Raw genomic sequence first — 9,523 nt, 5'->3', positions numbered from 1 at the left:
GTCGTTCTTCTTGCCTTTCCAGCCACTATTAGAGTTACTGTTGTTAGCGGCTTTTTGTTTAGCTTGGTCGTCTTCAATATTGATACCAATGTCATAGATAGCCTTGAAAGTGTGCAAGTTATTTTGATATTTGAGATGCTTAGAATATTTTTCTTAGAGGTTCTTGATGAACATCCTCACAGATTCTTTCTCACTAGGCACCTCAACCATCTTTGCAGAAGTTTCCCTCCATTTCTTAAAGAAGGAAGTAAAGCCTTCATTCTCTTTCTGCTTAAGTATTTCAAGTTCCCTATGATCAGTTTCAACTTGAATATTGCATTTATATCTATCAATGAAAGCGTTTACAATTGACTCTCAACTAGAGGTTTTCTCTTTATCAAGAGAAAAGTACCATTGCTGACAAACAGTTTCTAAAGATAGAGAAAACACAGAATGAAAAGCTTTCTTGTCTATTCCCTTAATATTCATTACAGTTTCAAAGGCTCTTAAATGAAAATAAGGGTTATCCATTGCCTTGAATTTCGGGATGTCGTTGGCATTGAACTTCTGCGGAAGAAGATTCTTGTCCACCGAGACCCCTTGTGAGCTAATGCCCTGGAATCTATAGTCATTGGATAATCTGCTCAAATTTTCCTGGATGAGCTCCATTTGCTGTTGTCTCACAGGGTCATTGATTTGAAGAGTCAGATTCTTCAACATTTCAGCCATGTTAGCTACTTGTCCCTTAAGTTCGTTGACTTCTTCCTGACTTGCCATCATCTTCTTAGCTTTCCTTTTTCGACCGATTGGCTTATCAAAAAGTGAGACTTGAATGAAAGTGTCATCCTTGATTAAACGTCCTTCCTTTCTTAACCACGCGCTGTAAATTAAACCATATTTGTTTTAATGACTTGACTCAAGTTGACTTTGATTTTATAGTTTAAAAAAAGCAAAAATAGGGTGTATATTTTTTGGGAATGGGTTCAAACAAGTGGTTTAATTGGAGGATTAATATCCGACTTACCCCCCTAAAAAAAATGGCGGAAAATACGCATTCAAGACTCTCTAGACATGGCCAAGGTGTGACATACATGTTAAGTGTGTGCTTTATAAGTGAGTGCAAGTGACATGCTTTGACTCTTGTGTATGACCATGGGACTAAATGCTTAGACTCAATTAAGGACTTAATTTTGGTAAAGCCATTAACAAATTACTGATTAGCAGACTGTTTAATTAGACTAGTCGTGATGACTCGAGTAAGAAACTGGACTGTCGCCGGAACAACAGAACTGTCGCCACAGTTTTAAGCTTGTCGCCAAACGACAAATTTGTCGCCAGGCGACAAATAGTAAACTGCGGCGCCACAGTCCAAACTTCTGCGCCATTGCTGGAACATTAATCTGGGACTGTTTTCAGTAAGTTTACTCTAAGGGGACATGCCTACAGTCGTACTAAGTCAGATTGATTGCTTTATTAGTCTTTAATTAGTCAAACTAATTAATTAAATAGTTAGACAAAGTCCTTTTCAGTCATTAATTGGTTTATTTAGACTTAAACACAAGTCAAACAAACGGTTAGCACATATAGGGTATGCACAAGCAAAGAATGCACAAATAGTTCAAATAGTCACAATATGATGCAATGAGTTTGCAACCTAACCATGGCTCTAGTTCTCTAAAGTTCAAGGATATGAGTTAGTCAAAGAGGGTCCATGGTTATGAGTCCGGATGCATCGCGCGGAAGCCTTACCTTTGGAAGGGTTGGCGCGTATGGATGGGACCTTGCAAGTTAAAAACTTGCTTCCACGGTTTGGTGGATTAACAAACTCGGATGTACCCATCGTTGCCAGGAGTGTTCGATTGGGTAGATGGAGCGTGAACCCCCAGAGGATTATGTCCATATGTAAAACACATATGGGTTTCAGAAAAGAGAGAAAAAATCAATTAGGAAGTAGAATCGAGCCAACAGTGCTAGAAATGGTCAAAACAAGAAGGCAGAGTTCTGGCTCGGTATTGGAAGAACTTGGCGCCAGACTACAGAGACTGTCGCCGCAAAAGTACCCCTGTCGCCTAGCGACAGAACTGTCGCCAGGCGACAGAAGCACTTTACAGGTGACAATCCTGTTTTCTAGACGCTAGTTCCTACATGCCTCAGCAGGTATCTACGTTCTTAGAATTTTCCAGATTTCGCAGTATTATTTCAATTCTAGTTGTGAAAGATATTTCTCAAGTTTCCTACGTGTAAAAATCCTATGTTTTTGATTCATTTCGGATGGTCTATCCAATGAGAACCTTTTTTATGCATATGACAATAATGCTAATCAAAATTACGCACATGAAATACTTAGAACTTTTCGAGTCTCATCCGCTCATTCTAAATCATTGCCAAAATAAATTTTAGGAATTAAAATAGAAATCCTCCCCATTGGAGTCGCCAAAAACTGTAGGGAATATTTCAAGCATCACCCCAAGCTTGAACCCCACTGTGATCATACACTTAAGCATGGTGGCGTCCAAAGAGAAAGAAACTAGAGGAAAAGAGTCGCCAACAAGTTTTAGGAACTTGTAAACCGTTCACGAGGGAAGGTTACACCCCTTAACGATCTAGGAGATCGTCAACTCCAAAAGGTCTTGAACCAAATAGGGTTCGGGGATGAAGGTACAAATCCAGCCTAAAAGAGATTGAACCTGCCCTAAAAAGACCTCTAATTCATTCTTCTTGTATCCATGTGCGCTTTTTGACTAACGTGCAATCAATAGGTTAACCTTAAACCTGTTTAATCTATATTGGTTGAATTTAATGCACAAGCAAAACTATTATTGGCGATCACTTGAATTATAATCATGTTAGCCTAAATAAGATTATTAATTATCTTATTAAGCGTGATTACGAGTACAAATTCCCTTTAAACCTGCATAAAAGGCGTGATCAAGCAATAACAACAATATAAAATATCAAGCAACATAATAATCATCATAATCAAAATAATCATGGTAAAGCATAAAGCATAATAATAGCAAGATCCTAGGCATGATATTAACAATATTAATAACAAACCCTAGCATGTCACTAAGCAATAAAGATCAAAGCTTTAATCCTAGCATGATACTAACATGATATTAGAGAAGAGTAAAAAGGCACCCTAAACATGATGCTAGAAAGCAATAGAAACATCCTAACATGATGCTAGGAATTAATAAATAATAAACATGCTTTCCACAAGAATAGAGCAATAAGATTACATACTTTGATGCCTCGTACCTCTTTCTAATAACAAAATATACGCGTTAGTAACTTCAAGGAAAATATAAAATCAAACAATTAAATTAAATAATAGAAATAGAGATTTGGGACCAAACCCTCAGAAATTATAACCTTTCACGTCTAGGGCGAAAGCAACTTCGAATTCGGCTAGGTGTTTCTAGATCTCGTGCATGCGGAATTTTGTTTGTGAAAAGCTAGAAAGAATTTAGAGAATAGATGATTGTAGATAAGAATTGATTGATTGTTGATGATGAAAACGGAGGTTCAGGACCCTATTTATAAGAAAATAGTCCGGAAATAGGTAGAATTTGATAAGGAATAAAACTCCACGCTGTCGCCGCAAAACCAAACTTGTCGCTTGGCGACAAGCTCTGTCGCGTGGCGACAGCTTGGATTTCTACGCGCTTTCAAACACGGAGTCCACTTATCAATCAAAATTGACTTGTAAAGTCCGTATGAAAACTGAAATCGTATTTTTCATAAAGTAATATTTTATTCCAAGTAAAACTTATCAAAATATAATTATTAATTCTAATTTTATTAGGACTTAAAAAAACCTTCTACAGAATTCTAGAAGACTATAATTAATTCTAATAACTTTAGGAATAATAATTAACATTGGGCCCTCCCCTAGATCATCGGGCCGCATGTAAAGATCAAACCGGGCCCAGTTTAGTATTTTGGCCATAACTTCCTCATTATTCATCGGAATTGGGCTTATAATATATCGTTGGAAAACTCTTTGCAAGCCCCATCAAACTACACTATTATTGGACCCTTTTCGTGGACCAAACTAAACTAGATTGGCTATTTTCATAAAATAGAGTTGTTTTCGAAAACAGAAAGAAAGAATTTTAATAAAAACTAACCGCAACACCTGACCTTTCACACTTTCACCTTATTCGATTATCATTCGACGCAAAAGGTATTCATCACTGGGTTTTGTTTTGGGGAGACACAAATGGGTGTCTACAGTACTAATTGTCACTAAGGGACTATTTCTTTCCTTATCAGTTAGCTTATTGGTTTGGCAAATATTCAATTTTTAGAAGAAATTGCAATGTATGTCATAAAAAAGCTTGAGTATATATAAAACCTATCAATTGTTAGATCAAAAGTTAAAATTCTAATGAAGCTGCTGAGTACAAACATAGTTTTTTTTCTGGGACAAATCAATCACATGAAGTAAAATCAGCACAAGTGAACAAACTATGCAGTATTTGATACTGTTTTTCCAGATCAGGTGCACAATCACCCTCTCACTGAATCCCTATATTAAGGTGGCCTATAGAAGGTGAGGAATAATGTCCAGGGAGAGGGGGACAGGAGCCTTGAACCCAAGATAACCTAGGTAGTGAACTGATGGAAACCAGGGCATTCAATCACTTGACTCTACTCAATAATTGATTAATAGCTTAACTCTACGATCCAAGAAATTGCTAGCACTAATAAACCAGACATTCAAAAATCAATCCAAGTTCAAGCTCTAGAGTTCATCCATATACATATAATAGCAACAACTCATATTTTTGACTTCCAAAGCATGAAACAGAATCAGCATCACCAGGGGCAATAATCTTAGTATCATCATAATTTAATTTGACAAATAATAAGTCGATATATATTACATAAAATTGATTAAAAGATGAAGATTCAATAACTGAATAATTAGAGAAAATATGCAACCGAAAAAAAAGGAAATTAGGCAAAGATCTAACCATGCAAAGGAAAAATCTTAATTGCTATTTTTGCAATTGTTAGATGTCATAAAATCATAACCAAAAAATCAGCATAGCTTTCGGCTGGATTGCCATCCTTCTCAACTACATCTCTTCTTCTCATCAATGCCACCTTCATCGCTGCATTCATCACACTTTAATTCATTAAAACTGTGAGCAAATAAAACAAAACCAGCATAAAAATTTCAACAAATCAATTTAAAAATAGCATCAAAGCAAGTTAACAAATGGTAAATGAAAAGAACTGTGTACAACTTTCTTCAAGTCTACTTGAAACCTTTCCTCTTCATCTTTTTCATCTTGTAATTGTCGAAGCGTTTATTACCCACCGTCCCCAACTGATTTTACAAGCAAGCACGTAATCATTATCTTCATTCTCCAAGAAAACAGATTATAAACTAATTTAATAAAGCTTCAGAAAGTAATGAATAAAGGCAACGGAAGGTAATCATGGAAAACGATAAAAGCTAGTTAGTGTTTTCCAAGTATCTACCCACTAATAGCAGCTTTTCATCAGATCAAAACTCAAAGAAAACCTTTGACAGTTATAAAACAGTCGAAATTCAAACCTCTTGATTTTCATAAATATAAACTGCTATTACCATGTGCTAGCTCTTTCTTTCACATCCTCTTGATTTCCATAGATATAAACTGATACTACCATAGACAAGCCTTATTTGATTTGGATTGTTTGTTAGCCCCAATTTTGGGTTTATTTTTTGAATGTAGAATACGATCAAGTTTATTCCATAATTTAGATTTAGCTAAATGTCCAAAAACGACTAATACAAAAATGCACATAATTGATAGAAAAATAAGCATTAAAATATAAAACCCAAAGCAAATTTAAGGAGTAAGAGATAACCAAGAGAAACCCTTGCTTCCGAAGAGTCCAGTAATACCAACACTGACTGTAGTTGGACCTAAAGAGGGCATCATCAAAAAATCAATTCAATCCACTATAACAAATTTTTAAACAAAAATATATTTACAACCTGCAAAATTACAAGAAACGGAGGCAAATCACAAACTCATAAAAAGCAATTTACCAAAAGGATGTAGAGGACATCAAGCTAGACTGCAGATAGTATTGAAAGCATTTTAGAAACAATTGATCACTTAATCTTATTAAAATAGAAGACTCTATATACAAGATATTATTTGGAAGTCCCCAACCAAATGAATCTCATATCAACATCAAAATAAACTAAATATGGATATTAATGTTCCTTATGGTGATGGCAGCATCAAATGATCCACATTCACTGTGATGGGTCGTGATTAATTAAAAGCACAATTGCTTTCAGAATCTACTTAAACTTTTTTGAAGTTAAAAGGATTAAGTAGTAATAAAATCAAGTAAAGATTAAATGAGCAAAAAAGAGAAACAAAATGGATGGTATATTGTCTTTATTCTTCCTAATAGCTGCTGAACAACAGTGACTTATTCCATATTATGCTCAAACTACCCAAACCTTCATCATTTAACATTAAACTGGTTGGTATATTTATTGGCTACAATCTATAAAATAATTTACTAATGCATGGTAAAATCCTTCTTTCTTTCTTTCTTTTTCTTTTTTTTTTCTCTCTTTCTATCTTTGTCCCATCAAATAGCTTTTCAACTATCACTTAATCGATTAAAGCAACAATATCATAAAACCTAAGTAAATTACATAGATCGAACAAAGTAAGCAATAAATCTAGCAACCTAACCACTATTTTCTAGTAAAATCCAAATTACAAAGAAACAGAATATTTTTCTATAAAGTTGAGAAATTGCTCACCTTTACACACATAATCAGCTTCTTACTTCTCAATTCAGTCAATAGATTAGCTTCTCACACTTCCAACACCCTAAAAAGCATGAAAAATTATCAACAAATGATCACACCCAAATCCAAATTTATCAAGCACTGAAAATTTTGATCAATTTTAAACTTAAATTCAATCCAAAAAACTTTCAAAAATGGCTACCTCAAAAACCAAACCAAACCAAACTTAATAAATCTACTTAATTAAACCAAATTGGATCAATTTAAGCAACTGAGCCATCATACTAATCAGTGGGGCATTAAAGATACACCTAAATTACAAAATCTAAGGGAAACTAAAGGGTTTCAGAAAATGCTACTCAAAAAAAAAAAAAAGGTTTCAGAACATGAAATCGGGGAATTTTGACAAGAAAGTTGGAAGTATTGTCGAAATTCATAGAATTTGGAGAAGAAAAATAAAAGAGAAAAGGCGGGGTGGTTCACATTTTGACAGTAATTAAATCAACACTGAGCAAAATTAACACTGAGCAAAATCAACACTGAGCAAAATAAATCAAAAATTAATTTTTTTTTAACATCTAAAACACCCAAATAACGTAAAATAAGTGAAATTAAGAGTCAAATAAAGTTAATATCCTGAAAACTTATAAGACTAATACCTTAAATTTGGTGGGGTTGAATTAAAGATCCAAACAGGCACCAATTAATAGAGATTAATGCTTAAAAGGCGAATGGACCTAAACAAGAAAGATGAAATGATTCAAAGTTCAAACAGAGGTGTCACAGAACAGGAGTCCAGGCCTTTGGAAGTGATCATGAGTTGTGACCATTAACATTAATAATTATGAATATGTAAACAAATTTAAGTTGATGTAATCCTCAAAGTGGCATTCATAAGAAAAAGACACAAACCTGTTATTCGTGGGCATGACCATATACACAAGACCCATAAATAATCCAGCAAAAAAATAGAAAACAAAAGGGGTATAAGAGTGATGAACTCTATACCGTGAAATTGGTACACAATAGTTCACTCTAGCAAAAAAAACAAAGCATTTGGAAATATAAGTAAGCATGTCAGCTGAATAGCATTGTTATATAGCAAAGAATGAATCAAATTTAATGAGGGGGAAAAACACATTACCCCTAAAATACAGTACTAACTTTGTGAGAGAGAGGGAAGAGATTATTTCGAGATATTTAGAAAAGGAAACAGCAATATAGCTCATTATTTCGAGATTAGCCATGATTTGACAAAATAAGCTACTACACCAATTAATTACATCAATTAGTTGAATATTAGAACAAAATTAGCGATGGATGGGATCACTTACCACCCAATTCTTAACTGCTGGTTTGCTGAGGCCTTAACCATTAAGAACTCTTTTAAATATATTTATAGTCATGTATAATCCACATAAACAAACCTCCGCATTTGCTACAGCAGCCCTGAAACAACAAACCAGACAAGATTATTCGGGAAAACAAACAAAAAATTAAAACCAGTCAAATAAGCCGATATTATTCTTCAGCAATTGATTTAATTAAATAGCCTCCCATCACAAAGGATGAACTAAGCCAAAACCTACAAGAGCAACCAAATAATAAAAATCTGAAATTGAACAATACAAAAACAAAGTCCACAAGTTGATTATTATTGATTGTGATAAACAAAGCAACAAGAAGACTTCAAATTTTTCTAGGTTACGGAATAACAAAAATCTGCAAGAATAAATGCGACTACAAAAATCAAACGTCCAAAAATCTGCAAGAATAAACTCGACTACAAAGCGCAGAAACAGCCCAATCGACAAATCAAAAGAACTTTCATATATTCTTCTGCAAATAACATTTGAAACGACAAATCAAAGAATATAATGATTTAAGGCGAACCTCTTATGCAAATTGCAATCCGCAACAAAGCCTTCTTAATAAAAAAATCAAACCAAAAATTATCCTCTAAAAATAGTTACGAAACTGAATACTCAAGTGAGATTACAATATCAACTCAATATTAAAAATCGAATCAAATCAAACCTATGTAATTTTGAGACATCGATGATCCGGTACAAATCTTCGGCAATAGAATCAACAACCTCCCGCTCACAAATTTTGCAACTACTATATTGATTAATCCAAAATAAGGATGAAAGCAACGACAATCAACGAATCAGCCGATATAATTCGCAGAAATTGAACATCAATAAATGAGCTTCGTCAAATTGATTCCAGAAACTCTGCCACCACCATTACCTCCGCCCTGTTCATCGCATCTTCTCTCCTCATTTTCCTTTTCTCAGGTCAAAATCAAAAGGACAAAAATCCTTAAAGAGTTTCATCACCACTCCTTCAACAAGAAATAGTTCGATTTTTCAATCGAATTTGAGAAAAGTAATTAATTAATTAAAAAGAGAGAGGAGAGTGAAGGAAGTCAGTGAAGAGGAAAGTTGAGTAATGAGGAATGAGAAAGAGCAGCCAAGCATCAACCTACCTTAGGTCTTTAGCTGGCAGTCAAACAAAGGCATGAAGAACAGCTGTATTCTCCATTACAGATGGCAAGCAAATGCACAAAGTTAAGTAAGGGCATTTCTGGCAATTCATTAAAAGTAGGGGTGTCTTTGTAATAGCACCATTGCACTGTTCATAAGGAACAGTAATTTCGTTTTGCATTTTTTATAAGGTTTATAGATTAATAAAAGGGAGCCTTAGGGCCTGTTCACATTTTGGGCGGGTTTGGAAATGCATTTTCAGTTTATTTTTTTGGCC

General features: G+C 34.4%; 1 long non-coding RNA gene across 4 annotated transcripts; it reads right to left on the bottom strand.

Moving 5' to 3' along the window:
* Positions 1–4,815: 4,815 nt before the first annotated feature.
* LOC145579173 (uncharacterized) lies at positions 4,816–9,238 on the bottom strand. Of its 4 annotated transcripts, none has more exons than XR_014099072.1 (6): positions 8,795–9,238; positions 8,092–8,206; positions 7,417–7,494; positions 6,770–6,839; positions 5,848–5,905; positions 4,816–5,102 (listed from the first exon to the last, which is right to left on the bottom strand). It is a non-coding gene; the product is annotated as an uncharacterized LOC145579173 (long non-coding RNA). The 4 variants fall into 4 exon arrangements; XR_014099074.1 differs by lacking the exon at positions 7,417–7,494 and adding an exon at positions 5,238–5,320; XR_014099071.1 differs by lacking the exon at positions 7,417–7,494.
* Positions 9,239–9,523: the final 285 nt, after the last annotated feature.

This window comes from Chenopodium album, chromosome 14 (assembly GCF_948465745.1).
Source record: "Chenopodium album chromosome 14, dcCheAlbu1.1, whole genome shotgun sequence".
Lineage (NCBI taxonomy): Eukaryota > Viridiplantae > Streptophyta > Magnoliopsida > Caryophyllales > Amaranthaceae > Chenopodium > Chenopodium album.
The sequence above is the reverse complement of the archived record's forward strand: the minus strand, read 5'-3'. Positions and strand labels throughout refer to the sequence as shown.